The sequence below is a fragment of the Oncorhynchus kisutch genome, linkage group LG29 (assembly GCF_002021735.2).
Source record: "Oncorhynchus kisutch isolate 150728-3 linkage group LG29, Okis_V2, whole genome shotgun sequence".
NCBI classification, from domain to species: Eukaryota; Metazoa; Chordata; class Actinopteri; order Salmoniformes; family Salmonidae; genus Oncorhynchus; species Oncorhynchus kisutch.
Genome location: NC_034202.2, coordinates 15135285 through 15157406, shown reverse-complemented (window position 1 = coordinate 15157406; position 22122 = coordinate 15135285). Strand labels below are relative to the sequence as shown.

At 43.3% G+C, this 22122-nt stretch overlaps 1 protein-coding gene across 1 annotated transcript in view; it reads right to left on the bottom strand.

Moving 5' to 3' along the window:
- The window catches only part of si:ch211-196i2.1 (collagen alpha-1(I) chain), a 140160-nt gene that overhangs the window by 117183 nt on the left and 855 nt on the right, over nucleotides 1–22122 (bottom strand). The gene's annotated exons all lie outside the window — the stretch shown is intronic.

The following is a 22122-nucleotide window of genomic DNA, read 5'->3' as shown; positions in this document are numbered from 1 at the left end:
TCAGTGAGCTGTTCTCTCATTTGTGTCTGGAAGTAGCTAGCAAGTTAGCTGGGTGTTTGACTGCTGTTGATAGGACAGAACACTCAGATCAACCCTTAAAGAGATAGGTGGGGCTAAAGCTTAAGAGTGTGTGAACGATGCTGAATGGGTATAGACAAAGAAGGGCTCTCCAGTAGTAACTTTCAAAGCAGAATTACTTTCTCATTGGTCCTCGACTGTAGTGTATGATATATCATCTCTACTTTTATCCAATGTAAAAAAAACACAATCAAAAATGTTGCTACATAAGACCGATTTGAGCCGGTCGATCAAATGCCTCTCCTGTGAAGTAGTGACATGCAAAATATGCCTAGCTTCTTGAAACGGGTCACAAATTACATTAATTGGTCAAGGGTGAATAAGGTAAAAGAGGGGAATGTCCTTTTAGAGAACACATTTCACACACTTATTTGACATCTGTGTTTGCATGAAGAAGCCTTGTTGCATTCAGTGAGTACCCAGGCTGGGATTTGAATGGACTGAATGGATATCACAGCAGTCTTACAAACCTCCCCTACAGGCCCTGCAGACTCATAAGGAACCAGGCCCACAGGCCAGCCCATGGCTTGGCAGAACAAGACAGATCCGGCCCCCCTCGATCCAACATTTCCTCATCTGGAAAAGCAGGAAGTGTGCCGGCTCTGGAGGGGTGAACTAACCCTGCCACTGGGGGTATGTTCACAGGAGTGATGTTAAGCAGGGCACTGCTGTAGGGAGGGGTCGGGGCGCAGACTGGCATGGCAGTTAGTTTGCAGTTGCTTACTGTATGCACCTCTGAATTGAATACTAAAGCAAATAGCAATGAATGGACTTGGGTTGACATTCTGCAATGTGCCATGCCCATTCCACCCAAGCCATTCCCCCCAGGCCCTGCATTTGTTTCCCATTTAATGGCCAATTAAGCTTTAATCCCAGCATTGGTTGTGGTTCCCTTGTGCATTCAGAGAGCCCAGGTTTATCCAGAGGATCTAATCACAGTTAGGAGGCTTAAGGGGGGCATAAAAACTTCCTGCACTGTTTTCCTTACATGTAATTGTGGGTTTAATAACATGTGAGGAAAAAGAACACTGAAACCAGTCAGTGGCAAAATACAGGGTATACAGTACATGCAGGGTTTGAAATCGGATTCAATAAGTACAGCCTCTGTGCACAGATGTGCAAGCCCCTGTACAGTGCTTACTGCACACTGCAGCGCAGCATGAACTCCATCTGCAGGTTTCCACATCAACCCTGACGGCTTAATTTATATCCTATAGACTAAAGGCAATTGTTGGCAACTGTGTGATCTAACATTACCATTACTATAGTTGATCATAAGGAATGTCTGCCAGGCCTTATAGGTCAGATAATGCATGTCTGGTTATTTGATCGCTCGTATTTTATTACTTTAAAGGGAAACCCTCAGATCTACAATTAACAGGTGTGCCATGTTAAATGTTAATTTGTGGAATTTCTTTCCTTTTTAATACGTTTGAGCCAATAAGTTGTGTTGTGACAAGGTAGGGTTGGTATACAGATGATAGCCCTATTTGGTAAAAGTCCATATTATGGCAAGACCAGCTCAAATAAGCAAAGAGAAATGACAGTCTATGATTACTTTAAGACATGAAGCTCAGTCAATCTGGAAAATCTCAAGAACTTTGAAAGTTTCTTCAAGTGTAGTTGCAAAAACCATCAAGCGCTATGATGAAACTGGATCTCAAGAAGACCGCCACATGAAAGGAAGACCCAGAGTTACCTCTGCTGCAGATTCATTAGCTACCAGCCTCAGAAATAAATTATTCACAGAATACAAGTAACAGACACATCTCAACATCAACTGTTCAGAGGAGACTCCATGAATCTGGCCTTCACGCTCAAATTGCTGCAAAGAAACCACTAGCAAAGGACAGCAATAAGGAGAAACTTGCTTGGGTCAAGAAACACGAGCGATGTGATTTTTGGTTCCAACCGCTGTGTCTTTGTGAGAAGCATTGTAGGTAAACGGATGATCTCCGCATGTGTGGTTCCCACCGTGAAGCTTGGAGGAGGAGGTGTGATGGTGTTTTGCTGGTGACACAGTCTGTGATTTATTTAGAATTCAAGGCACACTTAACCAGCATGGCTACCACTGCATTCTGCAATGATACGCCAGCCCATCTGGTTTGCGCTTAGTGGGACTATCATTTGTTTTTCAACAGGACAATCACCCAACACACCTCCAAGCTGTGTAAGGGCTAAGTGACCAAGAAGGAGACTGATGGAGCGCTGCATCAGATGACCTGGCCTCCACAATCACTCAACCTCAACCCAATTGAGATGTTTTGGGATTGGACCGCAGAGTGAAGGAAAAGCAGCCAACAATTGCTCAGCATATGTGGGAACTCCTTCAAGACTTTTGGAAAAGCATTCCAGGTGAGACTGGTTGAGATAATGCCAAGAGTGTGTGTGCAAAGCTGTCATCAAGGCAGCTTTGGCTACTTTTAAGAACCTAAAATCTATTTGGATTTGTTTAACACTTTTTTGGTTACTACATGATTCCATATGTGTTATTTCATCGTTTTGATGTCTTCACTATTATTATTCTACAATATATAAAAAAGTAAAAATAAAGAAAAACCCTTGAATGAGTAGATGTGTCCTAACTTTTGACTGGTACTGTATATTATACACACTGCCCTGAGATGACACAGTGGAACATTTGATCCGTGTCATTCTGTACCAAGCCACCTCAATCATGACAGACTGGCAGAACCACAGCAATCAGAGCAGGTTTGGCACCTCATTTAGAACGAAAGGAGTTCCAGGAAGAGGTGACTCACTTCCTGATGCGACGTTTCAGCAAATACTTATGGGTCATTTAATCAAGCTCTTAATCAATTATTCAGATTGAGGGTGTCAACAACCTACAAATACAAAGGTATTAGTTTCCATTTGACTAGGTCATGATCAGCCCTGAGCAAAAACACATTGACACCTAGTTGATGTATTCAATGGACAGTGTTAATATGTCCTGCACTAGTATTGGGTTATCTCATGGTCTATACAGCTCAAGTCATGATTGCAGCCACAGGTACCAGCAGAAGTCTTTGAATTCCCAATGATTGATTTGCCCTCCTCCCCTTCTGTACTTTCCCTGAAATATCATTTGTTACACTATCCTTCAACTTTCATTTGTCAACTGCACCATCTGCTATAACCATCCACAGCTGAGTGCCCCCCCCCCCCCCCCCCCCCCAGCGATTAGAATGAGCCAACGACTAAGGCCAATTGTTAAAGGCTGATACTGTACATTTATAAACTGCAAACTGAGGTTTGGCAAAATCAAAAAAGATTTGGATTTGGATTAAGGAGGAAAAGAAGGAAAACATCTTAAAGGCAGAGCCAAGGGGGAAGAAGTGAAGTATTTTCCCAAAAGAGAGAAAGGGGAAATTCTCTCAGCCATGGACGAGATCCCAGGTTATAAAAGCTAAAATACCTGTGCTGTGTTTCACCCCTTGACTTGAAGCAGGACACAATGAGGAGTGTTTAATGATGGCAAAGACTCTGGAAGCCGTGACACAGACACCTTACAGACCATCCCCAGCCTCACTCTTAACCTCAAAGGCCCTTTGGAAATATAAACTTACTATCCAATAACGAGACACTTCAGAGGGCAGTGCGCAATTGGCTGTTGTGTGAGGTTAACTATCAGGCCAACTCTGACTGAAAAGTGGGCTCTGAACAACAAACTCAAATTTTACAGAAATATATGTGTAAATCTGAAATCTGAAGAAAAAAAAACTATAGAAAATAATAAGTCTGTGTGCAAATATGAGCCAACAATGTTTGCTCAACATCCCAAGTTATGAACTTGTGAACTATCGCAGCTCTTAGGGGTCTTTAAAGTATGACTGAACTCGCTCCACAGTATGATGACAAAGTTCAAAATTCACTACAAGTCTTTCACACACACACTGAGTTGAACTCTCCTTAAAAAAAAATATATATATATATATATTTAAGAGTGACAGAGGGAGTAATCTAACCCCCCCTGGCCTTCTACAAGTCTGAATGGTGTGTTTTTAAACAACCAAGGTTTGGTGGAAAATGACTGAGCCTATAGACTTGCCAAAGCTTTCAGCAGAACGTTCCTCAGGACAATAAAAAGGGTTTCCTTTTGACAATCTTCCTTTTGGGAGAAAGAAAGTCTAAAAACGCACCAGTCAACACTTGTCTAGGTCTGTGTCTGAACTCAACCCTTTGGATATTCATCCGAGGACAACAAGGGAAGTGGATAGAGAGGGGAAGTGGCTTCAGGTCATATTCCCTGCTATTTTGGTGCAGGAATTAATATAGTTAATTACAAGGTTATGAGGGTCTATAGTTGGCAGGCAGAGCTGTACAGCTTAACAATGCAGACGTGGTGTCATCGTGTTGTCAACTACTCATCTCTATTTAGCTCAAAGATTCAACATCAGAGCAGGAGAGAAAGTTAATTATGCAGGCAACCTGCCTGCAGCTCAAATACTACACTGACTGCACTTGGGTGGCCAGTCAACTTTGTGCTTTGTTCCAGTTTTGAAAATACATTTTTGACGATCAAATAAATGGTACCAATTTCTCAATGTGAAGCAGGATAATGACAAAAACATACAACAAGGGAATGGTCTGCACGGTTTAAGGAAATTAATCACACATCCAAAAGTCCAGACAGGCCTCCTCATCATACAATATGTGCGCCACACAAATCTGGAATATTTTCTTTGGAAATATATATATTTTTCTCACACAGTTCCAATCATAATTCTTGATTCCCAATCATCGTCCCTTTGGTAGTTCAAAGTTTGACTGAACCTGAAGGTGTTGAACTTGAGACTCAAAGGAAGCAAATGAGAAGCTGTGATGGCAGCAGTAGAATGAGCTTATTCTGTTGTGGAGGAGGGGAGGTGAAGGTAGCATAGTCAGGGTTTCAAGACGGGCATTCCATGTTATCCATCAGATCCCTGTCCCATCCTGCAATGTGTCTTCCCATTAGCAAGGTGAGCCCAAGGTAATCCAGGATAATGTTAACCTAGAAAGGCTTTTTCAATAATATTCCTAGTTAGTGAATGTGCATTTAATGTGCATTAGCTGAAGTATAAGTACACAAATATATCACAATCCTATTAGCAAGAATGCACACAACTGTTAGAAACCTTTGCGAATCCTAATACCCAAATTTTCCAGGAAAAAATACTGGAACTTGAAATGCACTTGGAAAGTGCAGAGAAAAACAAAAGGCATGTTTTTTTTATAGATGTGAGCATGTTACCGTGCTGCAGTCTGCAAAGCACCCTCCACCCATGGGACAGAGTACATCCATCTTAACCCCATATTCTCCAGCCGCAGACCAGATGAGAGGGGATAGAGGCTACATCCCATTTGGAGATCTCCCCAGATCCTCAAACAGTTCTACAGCTGCACCATCGACAGCATCCTGACCGGTTGCATCACTGCCTGGTATGGTAACTGCTCGGCATCTGACCGTAAGGCGCTACAGAAGGTAGTGTGTACGGCCCAGAACATCACTGGGGCCAAGCTTCCCGCCATCCAGGACCTATAAACCAGGCAGTGTCAGAGTAAAGCCCCAAAAATTGTCAGAGACTCCAGTCACCCAAGTCATAGACTGTTTTCTCTGCTACCGCACGGCAAGCGGTACCGGAGCGCCAAGTCTAGGACGAAAAGGCTCCTTAACAGCTTCTACCCCCAAGCCATAAGACTGCTGAACAATTAATCAAATGGCCACCGGACTATTTACATTGACACCCCCCTCCCCCATTTGTTTTTTACACTGCTGCTACTTGCTGTTTAGTATCTACGCATAGTCGCATAGTCACTTCACCCCTACCTACATGTACAAATGACCTCGACTACCTGTACCCCCGCACATTGACTCAATACTGGTACTCCCTGTATAAAGCCTCATTATTGTTAGTTTCTTAACTTTCTTGAACTGCACTGTTGGTTAAGGGCTTGTAAGTACGCATTTCACAGTAAGGTCTACACTTGTTGTATTCGGCGCATGTGACAAATACATTTTGATTTGAGTCCAAAGGCACCTGTAGAAGTCTAAAAGCTATAAAGTCCACTAAACAACTAAAATATCAAATATAGGGAGAAATGAATGTGCAAACAGATGGTGTAAAACCAATGCTGGTGCGTGTGTCTAACATACCAGTTAAAAAAACAAGGCTGGAAAGGGTGGGAGGGCTGTAACTTGGTGTTTAACATCAGATGGAAAAGCCAGATAGGGAGCAGTGGAATTGCCCTGGGAGTTGGTCTCCATGGTAACGATCGTGTTGGAACCTAGGAGAAATACATCTAAATTGGAATGGGAGAGGGGGGCAGAGACGGCTGTGTGTTGGACTGCACAAAGACCACCAGAAGTCAGTATTCAAGAATCTAACTTTATACAGCTTTCAAGGAAAACCAAACGCTTTCAAAGAAAGAAATACATCCCTATTGCCTAAGCAAATAATTATGGGGCTTTAATTTAATCAGGGAGCGTTAGATCTCGGTTTCACCAGTAAAATGTGAATTTAATTTAACTGAGGGCCTCTTTATGGTTTATTGATTTATTTTCACAGCTTGTTAACTGTGAAATGCATACCTGAAGACTATCAAAACAGATTGCAGATTTCTTCACTGGATTACAAAACTTAATAATATCACTTGGTTTCTCCCGACACATTTACTAGAGTCAGTCTGTTCTGACAGACTACTATGTATTTATTTCTAGTTTCAACATGTGTGTTTCTGAATAGGACAGTCTACAAGGGAAACCCATGAGTGCCCTCTGGGAATGATGCCATGACATTGCTTCTTGCTACAGTATCATTGTCTCAGACACAGGCTGCTGCTCCAGTCAACATTACACTCACCTGCTGTGCTCTACTGTACTGTACTGTAAAAGCTGTTCGACATAAGAACCGAGGAGATTAACAAAAGCACGTAACCGATTTTAAGTGTCTTTCACCTCTCCCACTTCACTGTTCTGGATGTTGACATTTCAGGGCACTCTGTTTTTTTACCCACTCAAGACCATTTGAGTGCCATTTGAGTGCCACTAGGCACATTTCGTGGGTCACTAATTCACACGAGAGCCATTTGAACATATTTTTTATTTTTAGAATTTTTTTATTTCACCTTTATTTAACCAGGTAGGCTAGTTGAGAACAAGTTCTCATTTGCAACTGCGACCTGGCCAAGATAAAGCATAGCAGTGTGAGCATACAACAAAGAGTTACACATGGAGTAAACAATTAACAAGTCAATAACACAGTAGAAAACAAAGGGGGGGTCTATATACAATGTGTGCAAAAGGCATGAGGAGGTAGGCAAATAATTACAATTTTGCAGATTAACACTGGAGTGATAAATGATCAGATGGTCATGTACAGGTAGAGATATTGGTGTGCAGAAGAGCAGAAAAGTAAATAAATAAAAACAGTATGGGGATGAGGTAGGTGAAAAGGGTGGGCTATTTACCAATAGACTATGTACAGCTGCAGCGATCGGTTAGCTGCTCAGATAGCTGATGTTTGAAGTTGGTGAGGGAGATAAAAGTCTCCAACTTCAGCGATTTTTGCAATTCGTTCCAGTCACAGGCAGCAGAGTACTGGAACGAAAGGCGGCCAAATGAGGTGTTGGCTTTAGGGATGATCAGTGAGATACACCTGCTGGAGCGCGTGCTACGGATGGGTGTTGCCATCGTGACCAGTGAGCTGAGATAAGGCGGAGCTTTACCTAGCATAGACTTGTAGATGACCTGGAGCCAGTGGGTCTGGCGACGAATATGTAGCGAGGGCCAGCCGACTAGAGCATACAAGTCGCAGTGGTGGGTGGTATAAGGTGCTTTAGTGACAAAACGGATGGCACTGTGATAGACTGCATCCAGTTTGCTGAGTAGAGTGTTGGAAGCCATTTTGTAGATGACATCGCCGAAGTCGAGGATCGGTAGGATAGTCAGTTTTACTAGGGTAAGCTTGGCGGCGTGAGTGAAGGAGGCTTTGTTGCGGAATAGAAAGCCGACTCTTGATTTGATTTTCGATTGGAGATGTTTGATATGAGTCTGGAAGGAGAGTTTGCAGTCTAGCCAGACACCTAGGTACTTATAGACGTCCACATATTCTAGGTCGGAACCATCCAGGGTGGTGATGCTAGTCGGGCATGCAGGTGCAGGCAGCGACCGGTTGAAAAGCATGCATTTGGTTTTACTAGGGTTTAAGAGCAGTTGGAGGCCACGGAAGGAGTGTTGTATGGCATTGAAGCTTGTTTGGAGGTTAGATAGCACAGTGTCCAAAGACGGGCCGAAAGTATATAGAATGGTGTCGTCTGCGTAGAGGTGGATCAGGGAATCGCCCGCAGCAAGAGCAACATCATTGATATACACAGAGAAAAGAGTCGGCCCGAGAATTTAACCCTGTGGCACCCCCATAGAGACTGCCAGAGGACCGGACAGCATGCCCTCCGATTTGACACACTGAACTCTGTCTGCAAAGTAATTGGTGAACCAGGCATGGCAGTCATCCGAAAAACCGAGGCTACTGAGTCTGCCGATAAGAATATGGTGATTGACAGAGTCGAAAGCCTTGGCAAGGTCGATGAAGACGGCTGCACAGTACTGTCTTTTATCGATGGCGGTTATGATATCGTTTAGTACCTTGAGTGTGGCTGAGGTGCACCCATGACCGGCTCGGAAACCAGATTGCACAGCGGAGAAGGTACGGTGGGATTCGAGATGGTCAGTGACCTGTTTGTTGACTTGGCTTTCGAAGACCTTAGATAGGCAGGGCAGGATGGATATAGGTCTGTAACAGTTTGGGTCCAGGGTGTCTCCCCCTTTGAAGAGGGGGATGACTGCGGCAGCTTTCCAATCCTTGGGGATCTCAGACGAGATGAAAGAGAGGTTGAACAGGCTGGTAATAGGGGTTGCGACAATGGTGGCAGATAGTTTCAGAAATAGAGGGTCCAGATTGTCAAGCCCAGCTGATTTGTACGGGTCCAGGTTTTGCAGCTCTTTCAGAACATCTGCTATCTGGATTTGGGTAAAGGAGAACCTGGAGAGGCTTGGGCGAGGAGCTGCGGGGGGGGCGGAGCTGTTGGCCGAGGTTGAAGTAGCCAGGCGGAAGGCATGGCCAGCCGTTGAGAAATGCTTATTGAAGTTTTCGATAATCATGGATTTATCAGTGGTGACCGTGTTACCTAGCCTCAGTGCAGTGGGCAGCTGGGAGGAGGTGCTCTTGTTCTCCATGGACTTCACAGTGTCCCAGAACTTTTTGGAGTTGGAGCTACAGGATGCAAACTTCTGCCTGAAGAAGCTGGCCTTAGCTTTCCTGACTGACTGCGTGTATTGGTTCCGGACTTCCCTGAACAGTTGCATATCACGGGGACTATTCGATGCTATTGCAGTCCGCCACAGGATGTTTTTGTGCTGGTCGAGGGCAGTCAGGTCTGGAGTGAACCAAGGGCTGTATCTGTTCTTAGTTCTGCATTTTTTGAACGGAGCATTCTTATCTAAAATGGTGAGGAAGTTACTTTTAAAGAATGACCAGGCATCCTCAACTGACGGGATGAGGTCATTGTCCTTCCAGGATACCCGGGCCAGGTCGATTAGAAAGGCCTGCTCACAGAAGTGTTTTAGGGAGCGTTTGACAGTGATGAGGGGTGGTCGTTTGACTGCGGCTCCGTAGCGGATACAGGCAATGAGGCAGTGATCGCTGAGATCCTGGTTGAAGACAGCGGAGGTATATTTGGAGGGCCAGTTGGTCAGGATGACGTCTATGAGGGTGCCCTTGTTTACAGAGTTAGGGTTGTACCTGGTGGGTTCCTTGATGATTTGTGTGAGATTGAGGGCATCTAGCTTAGATTGTAGGACTGGCGGGGTGTTAAGCATATCCCAGTTTAGGTCACCTAACAGAACAAACTCTGAAGCTAGATGGGGGGCGATCAATTCACAAATGGTGTCCAGGGCACAGCTGGGAGCTGAGGGGGGTCGGTAGCAGGCGGCAACCATGAGAGACTTATTTCTGGAGAGAGTAATTTTCAAAATTAGTAGTTCGAACTGTTTGGGTATGGACCTGGAAAGTATGACATTACTTTGCAGGCTATCTCTGCAGTAAACTGCAACTCCTCCCCCTTTGGCAGTTCTATCTTGACGAAAGATGTTATAGTTGGGTATGGAAATCTCAGAATTTTTGGTGGCCTTCCTGAGCCAGGATTCAGACACAGCAAGGACATCAGGGTTAGCAGAGTGTGCTAAAGCAGTGAGTAAGACAAACTTAGGGAGGAGGCTTCTGATGTTGACAATGAAACCAAGGCTTTTTCGATCACAGAAGTCAACAAATGAGGGTGCCTGGGGACATGCAGGGCCTGGGTTTACCTCCACATCACCCGCGGAACAGAGAAGGAGTAGTATGAGGGTGCGGCTAAAGGCTATCAAAACTGGTCGCCTAGAGCGTTGGGGACAGAGAATAAGAGGAGCAGGTTTCTGGGCATGGTAGAATATATTCAGGGCATAATGCGCAGACAGGGGTATGGTGGGGTGCGGGTACAGCGGAGGTAAGCCCAGGCACTGGGTGATGATGAGAGAGGTTGTATCTCTGGACATGCTGGTAGTAATGGGTGAGGTCACCGCATGTGTGGGAGGTGGGACAAAGGAGTTATCAGGGGTATGAAGAGTGGAACTAGGGGCTCCATTGTGAACTAAAACAATGATAACTAACCTGAACATATAAACTCAGCAAAAAAAGAAACATCCCTTTTTCAGGAGCCTGTCTTTCAAAGATATGTCGTAAAAATCCAAATAACTTCACATATCTTCATTGTAAAGGGTTTAAACACTGTTTCCCATGCTTGTTCAATGAACCATAAACAATTAATGAACATGCACCTGTGGAACGGTCGTGAAGACACTAACAGCTTACAGATAGTAGGCAATTAAGGTCACAGTTATAAAATCTTAGGACACTAAAGAGACCTTTCTATTGACTCTGAAGAACACCAAAAGAAAGATGCCCAGGGTCCCTGCTCATCTGCGTAAACATGCCTTAGGCATGCTGCAAGGAAGCAATAAATTGCAATGGCCGTACTGTGAGACGCCTAAGACAGTGCTACAGGGAGACAGGACGGACAGCTGATCATCCTCGCAGTGGCAGACCACGTGTAACAACACCTGCACAGGATTGTTACATCCGAACATCACACCTGCGGGACAGGTACAGGATGGCAACAACAACTGTCCGAGTTACACCAGGAAGGCACAATCCCTCCATCTGTGCTCAGACTATCCGCAATAGGCTGAGAGACGCTGGACTGAAGGCTTGTAGGCCTGTTGTAAGGCAGGTGCTCACCAGACATCACCGGCAACAACGTTGCCTATGGGCACAAACCCACCGTGGCTGGACCAGACAGGACTGGCAAAATGTGCTCTTCACTGACGAGTTGCAGTTTTGTCTCACCAGGGGTGATGATCGGAATTGCGTTTATCGTCGAAGGAATGAGCGTTACACCGAGGCCTGTACTCTGTGGAGTGGGATCAATTTGGAGGCGAAGGGTCCGTCATGGTCTGGGGCGGTATGTCACAGCATCATCGGACTGAGCTGGTTGTCATTGCAGGCAATCTCAATGCTGTGCATTACAGGGAAGACATCCTCCTCCCTTATATGGTACACCTTCCTGCAGGCTCATCCTGACATGACCCTCCAGCATGACAATGCCACCAGCCATACTGCTCGTTCTGTGTGTGATTTCCTACAAGACAGGAATGTCAGTGTTCTGCCATGGCCAGGGAAGAGCCCAGATCTCAATCCCATTGAGCACGTCTGGGACCTGTTGGATCGGCGGGTGAGGGCTAGGGCCATTCCCCCCAGAAATGTCTGAGAACTTGCAGGGGCCTTGGTAGAAGAGTGGGGTAACATCTCACAGCAAGAACTGGCTAATCTGTTGCAGTCCATGAGGTGGAGATGCACTGCAGTATTTAATGCAGCTGGTGGCCACACCAGATATTGACGGTTACTTTTGATTTTGTTCAGGGACACATTATCCCATTTATGTTAGTTGCATGTCTGTGGAACTTGTTCAGTTTATGTCTCAGTTGTTGAATCTTGTTATGTCCATATAAATATTTACACACAAGTTTGCTGAAAATAAACGCAGTTGACAGTGCGAGGACGTTTCTTTTTTTGCTGAGTTTATATATTTATTTTTTATCAAAATATTTTTGCGGGGCAAAAATGCCTTCCGAAACGTGTACTTTCATGTGTCTTAATTAATAAACTTGTATGCCCCTGTAAATACAAATAAAATTGTTAAATTATGAGCCTAGATGGTTAAGCCACAGAAAAAGCCAACAACCTTCCTGAGATTGGCTGAGAAAATGAGTGGGCTGGGCATGCCGAGAGAGGAGTTTGAATTGATCTGACATTTAGAAGGCTTCTGTCTACTTGAGCTGGTCTGTTTGTGTTGGTAATCCTGTCGAACGTGGCTTTAAAAAATCATTTTAAAAAATGTATTGTGTAGTGGAGCTGCATAAGTGTTGCTCTCCACTTTCTGGAGGGTTGAATTTTGAAATCAGAGGAATTAGAGTATGATAGCTGAAGAGACGGAGAAAACACCTGTTTCTGGATTACATCTTCATACTAAAGGCAAACGTGGCATGGCATCCGTGACAGGGAGACGTGTCCATCATGCATGATGAAGTATACGGGTAAGACAGTCTAGCTTGCTACATTTTCAGATATTACACGTTTCAGACAGAAAGTGGTTTAATTTCAAGCTAAAGTGTACTGTTAGCTAGCTAGCTAATGTTAGCTGGCTGGCTCCCTAGCTAACGTTATATGTGTATGACGTTATTATTTGTATACCAGAACCGTTTGCTTTGCTAGTTAGAGCCTAATGTTAACTAGCTAATATTGAACCTGGTTGGTTAGCTCCCAGCAGATTCATGCAGGGTAGTAACGACATGATTTTGCACTATGTTCATTGTTGTTTAACTAGCTAACGTTAGCTGGCTAGCTCGTTAGCTAATGTTACATGATGTGTGTGATCTTACACGTTGTTTACCTAGTTATGTTCATTGTTTACCTAGCTAGCTAGTTACATGTCTTAAGCTATAGTGTACAGCACGCATTGAATACGCCCGGTACCAGTAAACGTCGGCAAAAATGTGTAATGAAATTGTTGCCAGCAGAGCTTGTTAGGCAGTTTTCATGTTATCCAAAGGTAAACAAATCATCAGCCAGTGCGTCAAGTGTGCGCTCTGAACTCTCCGAGAAAACGAGATGGGTGGGGCGAAAGCTTAAGAGGGTGTGAACGATGCTGAATGGGTATAGACCAAGAAGAGCTCTTCACTAGATACCAAAACATTCAAAGGCCATTATCTCAAAAGTGATTTTACAAATGTATCAACTTTCAAAGCAGAATTACTTTCCCATTGTTCCTCAAAAATGCAGTGTATGATATAACATTTTGTGGCTCTGAGTCTCTACTTTTATTGACCGGGTAGATGCTTGTCTGCCCACATAACAGCTGACAATGTCTGGCTAAGGTCATCGTTATCAAGTGGGGCACCATGTAAGGGGTAACACAACCCCAAAGTTCCACTGACAAGGCCGTTTAAGTGCTTGTAAAACATCTTGTAAAGATTTTTACAGGGCTTGGCCTATGCTGGCCATCGGCTGTCACGATGCTGACCCCAGAAGCATGTTCATTTCAGCATGTTGCTCTTCAGGGAACTAGTGAAACTATGACCCCTTGTTGGCAGGTTATACCAGTCCAGGGGTCCCACGCCATACAGTGAGACCATACAGCAAGACCCCTTCCCTCACACTCTGTTGCGCTCCGTCCTGTCAGGTCAATATAAGACATTTCCCTAAGAATTAACCCTCAACACTATTCCAAACTGTTGAAATTCTAAATTCAAGGATAGTGCTGTACCTACCACAAGCCTTATAAGCATCTCCTTGGTTGAAGAGAATGGGTTGAATGCTGAAATAGCTAAGACATTTGTGAAATGGACATATGGACATAGCATACATTCCATCTCCGAGGGACCCTGTCTTCACTCTGTTTCAAGTGACCCCCCAAAAAAGGGTTAATTCCTCCGAATGACATTGTCATAGAGTGTGTGTCTGTATAACGCTGTGTAATGGTGCTGGTGGTTTTCTCCTCACATCTGTCAACAGCACAGAACATAGTCTGTTACATCACACTCACCGCATCAGTGGCGCTGAGAGGGACAGTTTCCTTTAACAATGACAGGGATCCAAGTGGTCATGTCCTCCTTCAGCAAAACATTTGCAGACGTCTTTAGTGAGGGAGCGAGAATGTTAGTAACTTTTTTAAGTATGTGAATTAAAGGGGCCGTTGCTTGACATGAGGTCATGGCACATAGAGCCATCGATCAACTGCGGAGGGAATTCATAATTTACAGTCTGAATGATTGGCTGGCGCTGAAGGTGGCAATGAGGACACATTTGGGAGTCAGGGTGTGCATCCAGTGGACGGGTGTCACGCCTTGGTCTTAGTGTTTTGTGTTTTCGTTATATATTTTGGTCAGGCCAGGGTGTGACATGGGTTTACGTGTTGTGTTTCGTATTGGGGTTTTATAGGATTTGGGATTGCTAGGTTTAGGGGTGTGTCTAGTTAGGCTTGGCTGCCTGAGGCGGTTCTTGATCAGAGTCAGGTGCTTCTCGTTGCCTCTGATTGGGAACCGTATTTAGGTAGCCTGAGTTCGCTTTGTCTTTCGTGGGTGATTGTTCCTGTCTCTGTGTAGTGTTCACCAGATAGGCTGTAATAAGTTTCACGTTCCGTTTGTTGTTTTTTTGTATTTATTTCATGTATCGTCACTTTTCCTTCATTAAAGATCATGAGTAACCACCACGCTGCATTTCGGTCCGACTCTCTTTCGACAAACGAAGAACGCCGTTACAACGGGTGAACTCAGTCATTCTGGGCTCCATCTTAATGAAAGGGTACGGGGTCTTTTGTAGTGGAACCATTTGGTACACCCAGACTACATTAATTTACCAGAGCCTCAACAAAATAAGAAAAGCTTCTCAGTGATGCAGTTTATCACATCCGTCCTCACAAAACCCCATATGTCACAAACACACACAGTTCTACACAAAGACAGACAAATTAATATACACACTCGAACATGCGCACACATAATCACCCAAGAACATAGTAAAAAACCCTTGCTAAAATACCTTGTTGGGGGGCTGTTTTGATGAAATTGACACAGCTCCGGGCTCCACTATGAAAAGGGACCAGTCAATGATGGAGCCCCTCCACAAGCTAAACACCTCCAAAGATTTTAAAAGGCCTTGAGCTTCTGGACGCTTTGCTCAACCCTGCCGGTCACGACCCCGCTGAGAGCATGCGACATGCAGAACTGAGCAGGGACTTCAACACATATCAATCAGCCTAAAGTAAACAATAAGCTTAACGTGTCCTGACAGAGACACAAGAGGAATTTCAGAGAAAGAACATGGTTCATGTGAGGAAACCAAGGAGGAAAAAAGAGAAAAGAGAAAACAAAAAACAACGGCAAGATGTACTTATGCGTCTCCCTCTGGCTGTCCTCCGTTGGATGTGTGAAGTTCCGTTTGTCAAAACAGTCTTTTACCTCAGGTCCTTAATCAATCAAGATCAGTCAAAAGCAAAATGAAGATAGAGATCCGCACATTTACTGTACATCAGAGTGAAGGACACTTATTAACATGTCACAAGCCTTTCGTTTGATCTTATTAGCAAACTAGCATGTTGAATGTTGATTTTGGCAACCAGGCTAGACCTGGCTGGCAAGACATGGCTTCTAAAAAATAAATGACATAAGAAGAAGAATCAAAATCCCCCTGGAGCCTCAGATGGATTGCAGTCAAAACTTCTGAAGATTTGATGGGACTGTTGAACGCCTCCTCGCGAGTGATAAGACAAAGAAGACCGCCATGTTTCCGAATCATTGTTTAGAATGACACTTGTAAAGATGTTGATGAGTCAAAAACCACAGCTTGAAACTCTGTAGAATGTTTTCTGATCCCACCTGTAGTCCCATCCAATGGCATACTTGAAGGCAGACTAAAGAGGAACATGAATGGCATGTTTAACCCTAATAGGGCAGGGGAGAGTGGTGTATTTATTTTCAGATTTAGTGCACAGTGATGATGTCAGACAAGGGTCACTGAGAAGCCAGCTGGTCAATGGACCTGAGTGTATGCCAGGAGAAACAGTTTTGTACCGTTGTACTGTGGCTCAAAACGGGAATCTGATGTGTGTATGAGAGAGAGAGAATGTGTAACCAGCATGAAACAACATTGCATCATCTGGCATCTATTTTGCAGAACACAAGCAGCATGTTAGGGCAGTTACACGTCACAGCTGCTCCAGTTAAAACCAGCCGTCTGGCCCCCACACCTTGACTTTAAAAAAAATGATGAATTACAGTACCGTGATAGTTTTAGGGGCTCCCAGAGGGCATTGTGGTGAAAAGTGAAGTCAGAGCCTGCTATTAGGCACATATCTGCAGCAAGCCTGCCAGGACTGGAGTTTTTCTTGGACACCTGGGCTAGGCTCCCCCTTATTGACTGTAAGTGGAAAGACAGTTATGGTTTTTCATGGGACATACTTTCTCAAATTAAATCAACAGCAGAAGCCAAGTCTTTGGAAGAGGGGGTAGAGAGAGAGAGAAGGAAAAAGAGACAGAGACGGGATGTTTCTGTGCGAATGAGACATTGAAAGACCACGAGACAAATTGAGAAAGCTAGCTAGGGGAAGACGGAAAGAAAAGAAACATGGGCATGAGAGATGGGAATACAGAGACACAGAAAGGTGCAAGAAAGGCCCCTGTACAAGGCATCATCTGAGACGCCAGGTGCATTTTGAATAAAACCAAAATAAATCTGCGCATTGTCACTGAGTTTTGGCCTTGGTTGCTACCACACTGTTTGGAGTCAACAATAACTGGGTGGACCTCTGAATTGGCAGGTGTTTAACATTTACGAGCCTGCAGAGGAACTCAAGAATGTATTACAAGGGATAAATGGACACAATTGCAGCATGTCAGGTTCATTAAATAACCCTTACCACATTACTCACCTCTATTTTGTTACAGCCTGGCATGTGTTTTGTGGGGTGCACATTGATTATGGAGCGTGTAAAACGAATAACTCTGTTTAACTGATAGACAGAGATAGACACCCTACCTTTTCAAATTGCCCACTGAGGCCAGGCAAGGTTGTAGCTAATGCTTTGCAAAACAGGTTGAACAAAAACACCACAAACATACTGTATACTGGCCTCAGCACCAAACCCTGTGGTACACCCTCTGATTCTCCTGTAGCACACCAACCATCTGAACAAATGACTACTCTGTACAGTATCAACCCACACAATCTACAATCTGTTTCTATTTCTCCTGTAGAAAGATAATGGCCCAGGTTCTGGTCCAGCATATGGCTTGTGCCCATTGGACGACTCCTGATTCTGTTCACGACCCGGTTCACAGCCGAGACTGGACCGCTGGTGGAGGGACTTAGGTGTGCGTGCCACATTGTGTGTGCCTCTGCCTGGCTCAGCTGGTAATATGCTCCAGACACACTCTCAACAGAGCCGCAGCTTGGATCGCGTTTCATTGGATGCATGGTTATGGATCTGGCATTATATTGATAATGACATCATGAGCTCAACCTGCCAGCAGATATGGTTGGTACTGTTCCTCTGAAATGGTTGTCTGGGGGCGACAGGGAGATGACAATGTGCTAGATAAGTGTTGCGAGCATGCAGACTGGATGAGATTGCAAGAGAAAAATAAACAACAACCTCCTCATTGAGGAACAGGTACTTACAATGCTTTCAGAAAGTATTCACACTCCTTGACTTGTTTTCACATTTTGTTGTGTTACAGCCTGAATTTAAAATTGATTTTTCTACACACAATACCCCATAATGTAAAAGTGGAATTATGTTTTTCAAAACATTTGCAAATGAATAACAAATCAAAAGCTGAAATGTCTTAAGTCAATAAGTATTCAACCCCTTTGTTATGGCTACCCTAAACAAGTTCAGGAGTAAAAATATGCTTAACAAGTCACATAATAAACTGTATGGACTCACTCTCGGTGTCCTTATACTGTGACGGTTGTGACTAACGTGTGCTAATGTGACTAGAATAACGTTGTAAGTAACAGCAAACTTTCCAGGACATAGACATATCTGAAATGGGCAGAAAGATTACATTCCTGTTAATCTAACTGCACTGTCCAATTTACAGTAGCTATTACAGTGAAAGAATACCATGCTATTCTTTGAGGAGAGTGCACAACAACAACAAAAAAATTATCACAGCAACTGGTTTGATACATTCACCTCTGAAGGTGAATAATATACTTACATTAATGAATCTTACTCTGATTTTTCATCCTAGGGCTCCCAGAGATGAAATGTGGCATAGTTTTGTTTGATAAAATCCATTTTTATATTCAAATGTAGGAACTGGGTTCTACAGTTTGAACCCACTGCTGTCTCTGGCTCCACACCCACCCCGTCCGGCCATCTAGATGTGTGAAAGTTAGTGTATAAACTAATGATACATCATGTATGATATTCCTGGGAGTGTGTAAACTTACATTTTGTATTTTGTTTCAGCACATTTGGGCAGACTTTGATAGCAAATATTGTGCAGTATTCCAATGCTTCACTGGATCAATCTGAGACTTTACACACCCACTGCTGCCATCTAGTGGCCAAAATCTAAATTGTGCCTAGACTTCTATATTATATTATTGCCTTTCTCTTGCATTTCAAAGATGATGAAAATATATATACAGAAAACACATGTTTTTTTGTTTGTATTATCTTTTACCAGATCGAATGTGTTATATTCTCCTACATTTATTTCATACTTCCACAAACTTCAAAGTGTTTCTTTTGAAATGGTATCAATTATATGCATATCATTGCTTAAGGTCCTGAGCTACAGGCAATTGGATTTTGAGAGATTTCTAACATGATTTTTGAATGACTACCCCATCTCTGTACCCCACACACCAAGCGTCAGAACACGTTATGACACAGTCACAACCATGTCATAATGTCATAACAGTTGACACAACTTGTCATAACCTGTCATAATATGGTCCTAACACTGTCATGACCCATATATTTACACCTGTTGAGACATATTTTGCGTTATTTTATGGCTGGTTATGACACTTATATAAGGGTGTGTCAAAATCCACATTTACTTAAATGTATTTTTTCCCTGCCAAGAAGTTTCCTTTCATTTGAAAGTTTGTTTCTGAAATCCTTTGTTGTTGTTGTGATGAATTCTTTACACTCATGTTTTTCTTCAATCATATTTCAAAATAACTTGTAGAAAATACAGTTTATGACACTGCCTCGAAGCATTATATACATCCTGTGTCACTTTACTTGGACTAAGAAAATACACATTATGACACTGTAAGAAGCATTATGACCATCATAATCATATAAGCCAGATTGGCTTACACTCTTAAACAGCCATAAAAAAATGCAATATATGTCAAAACAGGTCTAAATACTGTATTATGTGTCATGACAGTGTTATGACCATATTATGACAGGTTGTGACAAGTTATGTCAGCTGTTATGACATATTATGACATGGTTATGACTGTGTCATAACATGTTATAATGCTGGTGTGTTACCCAAATCTGTAAGGTCCCTCAGTCGAGCAGTGAATTTCAAACACATATTCAACCACAATGACGAGGGACGTTTTCCAATGCCTCGCAAAGAAGGGCACCTATTGGTAGATGGGTAAAAATAAAAAACTTGGACATTGAATATCCCTTTGAGCACAAAGATACAAGTGTCATTCCTAACTCAGTTACCAGAGAGGAAGGAAACCCCTCAGGGATTTTACCATGAGGCCAATGGTGACTTTAAGACAGTTACAGAGTTTAACGGCTGTGATAGGAGAAAACTGATGATGGATCAACATTGTAGTTACTCCACAATAGTAACCCAATTGACAGAGTGAAAAGAAGGAAGCTTGTACAGAATAAAAAATATTGACTGAGTGAACTGAACTCATATTTTTCAACTTCAGCTCGACAACAGATGTTCTACATTCTGAGAATTGCAGTATGCTTTTATGATCCACAACTCTGAGGTTCAAAGTAATGGGGCAAGGGTGCTAGTATTCCAAACACGACGAGGACTCAGATAGCACAGCTTGAAACTGGCTGGATAGAGATCCAGAATGATATCAGAGATAACAACCTGTTTTTGATAGCTCATTCCTTAGATTGAGCGACTACACTGCTCCTCTTTGCTCTAGTCTACTCTGTCATGCCAAACCAGGGCTGGCACTCAAGTCAAACAGACAAATCACCACTGTAGGACCTTTAATACAAAAGCTGTTGAAAAAATGACGCCGATTTATCAACCGCTGCTGAAAGGCTGCAATCGTGCAGTATGTAATTCCTCACAGTTGGAGAGAGTTCAAATATGCACCCGTTGAGTGATTCTTATATGATATATCATGGAGGGTACCTGCTGGGGATGATGTACAGAATCTCTCTGCATACTATAGCAAAGTCTCAAAGGTGTTGTTGCCACCAAAGTCCACCACACCCAGCGCAATTACAGTGCAGACAGCTATACTGTATGAGGTCACCGTCACCTTTAACACATTGCTGTGGGTTTAGTCACTTTTGCTACGACAATAACCCCTCAGCTCCCACCCGGTGGGATAAAATTATTAGGTTATTAGGTTATTGAGCTCAACTATGTTTAGGCCTTCTCTGATACTGGTCATCATTCTTAGTATCAACAGAATTAACAAAGCCCCCAGGTGAGCCAAGCTATTTTTACTACAGAGTATAATAGTAATACAATCTAAATCAATGAGTAACCACCTCACAAGGCTTATTTATATGGCTGCCTAGAGGACTATTATCTTAACATTACATAATCACCGGCCTATTCCATGAAAATCTGCACTGTTTAAAGAAAGAGTTTGCGCTCTGCCATCCGCAACGACTCCAGGGACCCCTCTCAAAACATTCCGTAAAAACATTTGACACCGAACTTTGGGGCTGGATTCAGTCAACATCACCCCAGGATTTGTCTGTCACTTTAACAGTCTAATTCGAGTCTTTAGCTTGGTCTTGTCTTTTCAGACAACGATTTTTGGTCCCTGTTAGAAATCTGTTAGAAATGTATTGTAATGTTTTTAAAAAATGTAGAACAGCCTTAATTTTGCTGGACCCCAGGAAGAGTAGCTGCTGCCTTGGCAGGAACTAACGGGAATCTATAATAAATACAAATACAAAACACACCTAAAGATATCTGGGGAAATGTGATAATAGTATATTTGGAAAATAGTTCTGTCACTGATATTGATAGTACTGTCACGTATGGTAATACCTGTGAGAGCAATTCAAGAGCTACAGTATCACAAAGCTATGCCAGTGTGTATATGGCCAAAATGTCGAGACAGACAACTTTGAACTGTGTTCGAACGCAATCCTCATTTGTCAGTGATGTCATCATACTGTACGAGTGTTGGAAAGCAGTTACTTCACTGTGCTTTGTGTTGAGTCTTCAACGGAGGTTGTCAACCCCCTTCATTGCTGTGACTGTTGACAAGTGTCTTGATTTCACCATGTGCCAAGAGCTCTTAAAATGGAGGTTAAAGCTGAGAACCCGTTTCAAGAGAGAGGTGGCACAAAAGACAAGATGAGATAAGGGGTTGGGTACCAGGGGGAGGATGGTTGACAACGATCAATTAGAGACTCTATAATTGCACTCTTTTTGGGCAGCCTCCTGGCTTTCGGTAATAAATAGGACTGATAGTGGAATTGTCTGCAAGAAGTTCCCATGCAGAATGTAACCTAATACGGTTCAAACTGGACAGCCAGGAAATCAGTCCAAGCAGGGTTAATTAATCTTGCCAATGATTATGGCACATTATCGGAGTGTGCTCAAATCTGCTCTGGCTCTACTGGAGGTGGCACATAAACATAGCTGATGACAGCATCTAAGTCTACCTGAATACATATGATGACATTAAGGGATGTTTCAGAAAAGAGTAC